Raw genomic sequence first — 6,000 nt, forward strand, 5'->3', positions numbered from 1 at the left:
ACCTACAAATGGACCCCACCACCAGGGATATTTTTTCCTCCCCACCCCTTTCAGCTTTCCGCAAAGAGCATTCCCTCCGTGACTAGCTGGTCAGGTCCACATCCCCCCAATAACCCACCCTCCCATCCTGGCACCTTCCCCTGCCACCGCAGGAATTGCAAAACCTGCGCCCACACCTCCTCCCTCACCTCCATCCAAGGCCCAAAGAAGCCTTCCACATCCATCAAAGTTTCACCTGCACATCCACCAATGTCATTTATTGTATCCGTTTCTCCCGATGCGGTCTCCTTTACATTGGGGAGACTGGATGCCTTCTCGCAGAGCACTTTAGGGAACATCTCTGGGACACCCGCACCAATCAACCCCACCGCCCCATGGCCGAACATTTCAACTCCCCCTCCCATTCTGCTGAGGACATGAGGTCCTGGGCTTCCTCCACCGCTACTCCCTCACCACCCGACACCTGGAGGAAGAATGCCTCATCTTCCTCCTCGGAACACTTCAACTCCAGGGCATCAATGTGGATTTCAGCAGTTTCCTCATTTCCCCTCACACCTTACCCCAGTTCCAACCTGCCAGCTCAGCACCATCCTCATGACCTGTCCTACCTGCCAATCTTCTTTCCCACCTATCCGCTCCACCCTCCTCTCCGACCTATCATCTTCATCCCCACCTCCATCCATCTATTGCACTCTTAGCTACCTTCTCCTCAACCCCACCCCCCTCCCATTTATCTCTCCACCCTGGAGGCTCCCTGCCTCATTCGTGATGAAGGGCTTTTGCCCGAAACATAGATTTTCCTGCTCCTTGGATGTTGCCTGAACTGCTGTGCTTTTCTAATCTTGACCCTAAATTTTATAGGTGACCACTTTGTGAGAAATATCGTTAGGAACCAGAAGGCATGACCATGTCCTTCTTTCCCATTCAGCGTATGGTGAAATGTCTGATTAGACTCAAAGAAAGGAGAGAAAATGAAAATAAAAAAGGAAAGGAAAAAACCAAAAATATTGTCTCTCATAGGTATCTTCTTAAAATCTCAGTATTTACACAGGATCAGAATCAACATTTGACTATGTTCTTTTTTTCAAAAGCTGAGGGTCTATGATGATGAGGCAATGGACTTGTAGAGTTTACAGTTATTAAACTGGGATGCTTCTTATATAATACTTAACATGTAAACCCAATTCCCTCAGATTCTGTGCTTGCTAACTCCTACAAGACAGGAAACCAAGAATTTCAACACCGTCCAGTGCATGGAATGAAATATTCCAAAACCAATCAAACAATATGCATTTTTAAAAAAATCTTTGAAAAATATGTTTTCATTACTTTCCAAAGTATTATTCAATTCAGCATATCAATTCTTGACCACTGGGTACTCAAATCTCAAGTACTGAATGTGAAAAGCACAATTCAAAATGTCTACCACCAGAATGTTTTATGGCTTCCATTCTCATAGAACATAGAACATAGAACATAGAACAATACAGCACAGAACAGGCCCTTCGGCCCACGATGTTGTGCCGAACTTCTAACCTAGATTAAGTACCCATCCATGTACCTATCCAAATGCCGCTTAAAGGTCGCCAATGATTCCGACTCTACCACTCCAACGGGCAGTGCATTCCATGCCCCCACCACTCTCTGGGTAAAGAACCCACCCCCTGACATCTCCCCTATACCTTCCACCCTTCACCTTAAATTTATGTCCCCTTGTAACACTCTGTTGTACCCGGGGATAAAGTTTCTGACTGTCTACTCTATCTATTCCTCTGATCATCTTATAAACCTCTATCAAGTCACCCCTCATCCTTCGCCGTTCCAACGAGAAAAGGCCGAGAACTCTCAACCTATCCTCGTACGACTTCCTCTCCATTCCAGGCAACATCCTGGTAAATCTTCTCTGCACCCTCTCCAAAGCTTCCACATCTTTCCTAAAGTGAGGCGACCAGAACTGCACACAGTACTCCAACTGTGGCCTAACCAAAGTCCTGTACAGCTGCAACATCACTTCACGACTCTTGAATTCAATCCCTCTGCTAATGAACGATAATACTCCATAGGCCTTCTTACAAACTCTATCCACCTGAGTGGCAACCTTCAAAGATCTATGTACATAGACCCCAAGATCCCTCTGTTCTTCCACCTGACTAAGAACCCTACCATTAACCCTGTATTCCGCATTCTTATTTGTTCTTCCAAAATGGACAACCTCACACTTGGCAGGGTTGAACTCCATCTGCCACTCCTCAGCCCAGCTCTGCATCATATCTAAGTCCCTTTGCAGCTGACAACAGCCCTCCTCACTGTCCACAACTCCACCTATCTTCGTATCATCTGCAAATTTACTGACCCACCCTTCGACTCCCTCATCTAAGTCATTAATAAAAATTACAAACAGCAGAGGACCCAGAACTGATCCCTGCGGAACTCCACTTGTAACTGGGCTCCAGACTGAATATTTACCATCTACCACCATTCTCTGTCTTCGACCGGTTAGCCAGTTTTCTATCCAATTGGCCAAATTTCCCTCTATCCCATGCCTCCTGACTTTCCGCATAAGCCTACCATGGGGAACCTTATCAAATGCCTAAAATCCATGTACACTACATCCACTGCTCTACCCTCATCCACATGCTTGGTCACCTCCTCGAAGAATTCAATAAGACTTGTAAGGCAAGACCTACCCTTCACAAATCCGTGCTGGCTGTCCCTAATCAAGCAGTGTCTTTCCAGATACTCATAAATCCTATCCCTCAGTACCCTTTCCATTACTTTGCCTACCACAGAAGTAAGACTAACAGGCCTGTAATTCCCGGGGTTATCCCTATTCCCTTTTTTGAACAGGGGCACAACATTCGCTACTCTCCAGTCCCCTGGTACCACCCCCGTTGCCAGTGAAGACGAGAAGATCATTGCCAACGGTACTGCAATTTCCTCTCTTGCTTCCCACATAATCCTAGGATATATCCCGTCAGGCCCGGGGGATTTGTCTATCCTCAAGTTGTTCAAAATGTCCAACACATCTTCCTTCCTAACAGGTATCTCTTCTAGCTTACCAGTCCATTTCACACTCTCCTCTTCTACAATACGGTCCCTCTCGTTCATAAATACTGAAGAGAAGTACTTGTTCAAGACCTCTCCTATCTCTTCCGACTCAATACACAGTCTCCCACTACTGTCCTTGATCGGACCTACCCTCGTTCTCGTCATTCTCAGGTTTCTCACATACGCATAAAATGCCTTGGGGTTATCCTTGATCCTATCCGCCAACGATTTTTCATGCCCTCTCTTAGCTCTCCTAATCCCTTTCTTCAGGTCCCTTCTGGCTATCCTGTATCCCTTCACTGCTCTGTCTGAATCCTGTTTCCTCAACCTTATGTAAGCCTCCTTCTTCCTCTTTACCAGACATTCAACCTCTCTCGTCAACCAAGGCTCCCTCACACGACCATTTCTTTCCTGCCTGATAGGTACATACATATCATGGGCACGTTGTATCTGCTCTTTGAAAAAGTTCCACATTTCCACCACATCCTTCCCTGACAGCCTATGCTCCCAACGTATGCTCCTCAAATCCTGCCTTACAGCATCGTAATTTCCCTTCCCCCAATTATAAAATCTACCTTGTTGTGCGCACCTATCTCTCTCCATAACCAAGGTGAAAGTCACAGAATTGTGGTCACCATCACCAAAATGTTCACCCACTAACAAGCCCACCACTTGTCCCGGTTCATTACCGAGTACCAAATCCAATATGGCCTCCCCTCTGGTTGGACAATCTACATACTGCGTTAGAAAAGCTTCCTGGACACACTGCACAAACACCGCCCCATCCAATCTACTTGATCTAAAGAGCTTCCAATCAATATTTGGGAAGTTGAAGTCTCATGTTACATAAGACTTCTACATCTGTCAGAATTTGTTTCAAGTCAGTTAGTACTTTGTGCTGATGGTACCTGTCACAATAAGTATTCAAATATTTGAATATTTAAGTGCATTTAAAAATGTTTCATTTCCAAAGTTAAATGAGTAGGATCTTAATATTGGAAGGAGCAGTTATAATTGAGCATTAAGCAAAAGGATTTTCAATATTAAAGGAAGTTCTAATAAAGTATTAGGTACACTCATATTAATTAGCTAACAAATTTAACACAACTTCTAAAATACTTTTTGCAAGAGTAAAGTTTACTCAGAAAGAACAGGGTGAGAAGGACAAGAAATTATAATTTTGAGAGATACTATCAGTGACTGGTTAGATCCTGTAAGGGATGAGCGAATATGCACAATTTCTGATCTGTTACCTGAGAGTATGGCAATTTGTGGAATAGATGGACAGAAATTTCACGTTCTCCTATGTAAGATCAGATTGGAGTGCCAACTTAAGACTGGGGAAGTTACAGTGAGAGTGATTGACAGAGTGTCAGTTCCAGGAATTCAGTTTGTCCTTGGGAATGAGCTGGCAGGATCCAAAATGGGAGTGACAGCCCTTGTTGTGGAAAGGTGGCTCAGTGGTTAGCACTGGTGCCTCACAGTACCAGGGACCTGGGCTCGAATCTTGCCTCGAGTGACTGTGTAGGTTTTGCACATTCACCCCGTGTATGCGTGAGTTTCCTCTGGGTGCTCCGGTTTCCTCCCACAATCCAAAGATGTGCAGGTTAGGTGAATTGGCCAAGCTAAATTGCCCATAGTGTTAGGTGCATTAGTCATAGGGAAATGGGATTGGGTGGATTACTCTTCAGAGGGTTGGTGTGGACTTGTTGGGCCAAATTGCCTTTTTCCACACTGTAGATAATCTAAACTAATCTAAAAAAGTTATCTGTTTGAATCAAACTCCAGAACAAAAAGACTATATTCAGAAATGTGCTGTTTCTCTTTGAAAATACTGGTGGAATAGTATCGATTTATAGCGGCATATACTGGGAAGCAGACATAAATGTAAGTTACAGTATTACATATTTAACAAGTAATATATGTAGTTTTGTATATATCCAAGTGGATACCATGTCATATTTAATCTAACATCAACAATAACTTACATTTAATATTATTGAAAATTGAGTAATTTTGTTAGGTGATATTACATATTTCAATGAGCAACACACTGTTGTATAAAGCTTCAACATTAAAAATTACATTGCATATTCTATATATTACTGAATGGCCTCCATAGACAGCAATAGGGAAATATCTTGGATATTAAAATGTGAGGTATGGTGAGATTAGATGTGTTTGGAGTTTATAGAAATCCTTCTCGAATAATCATATTACGAAAACAGTGAGTTTATTTTCCGAGTTGTAAAGGATGTTGATCCATCAAAAGGGTTAAATAAACACTAGAATAGTTCGTTACTTCAGCTTTCATTCCTCAGAAAGGTCTGTACAGATTGCTGACTTGATTTTAAGCCGATTTCAAAAGTTGTCTACTGTGTCCATTTATCTGTAATGGAACCTCATGTTTGAAGCCTGGGAACAGGTTATTGTAATGGTTTCTGTATTGCGTCTGACAACTGCAGAAGTCAGGCAGGAGGTGAGAAGAGGATTACAAGCCCATCTCGACTTATCTCTGAATACATAGTGTTGATGCCTTAGTAGGCAGGATCTGTGTGATCAAGCAGGAAATAGGAAACAGAGTTTTGATGACTTTTCCGACAGGTTTATAGCTAACATGCATTTAGGAGACAAGATGTGAGTTTATGCAGCCATTCTGTCCCTTTGTGTATTAATGTCTATGAACACACTCTCCTCAACAATTTCAGCTAAACTGATCAAATCTGAAACATTTCATCTATGTCACTGTCACTTGCAGACTATTTATTCCGAAGGATGTACTTCAAATAGGGAGAAGAAGAGTTCCATTTACATTAATTCTGCAGCAGCCATTCTCCAATGAACAAAATGTCAGGTGATGGGGCACATCACTAGTTTAAAATTAACTAACCGGGGATTTCAGTGAACACAGGCTTACATGGAAGCAGACACATCGACAAATGAACTGCCAGA

Source organism: Chiloscyllium plagiosum, unplaced genomic scaffold (assembly GCF_037043375.1).
Source record: "Chiloscyllium plagiosum isolate Xiang-an unplaced genomic scaffold, Cpla_swu_hap1 HiC_scaffold_2, whole genome shotgun sequence".
In the NCBI taxonomy this organism is placed as follows: Eukaryota; Metazoa; Chordata; class Chondrichthyes; order Orectolobiformes; family Hemiscylliidae; genus Chiloscyllium; species Chiloscyllium plagiosum.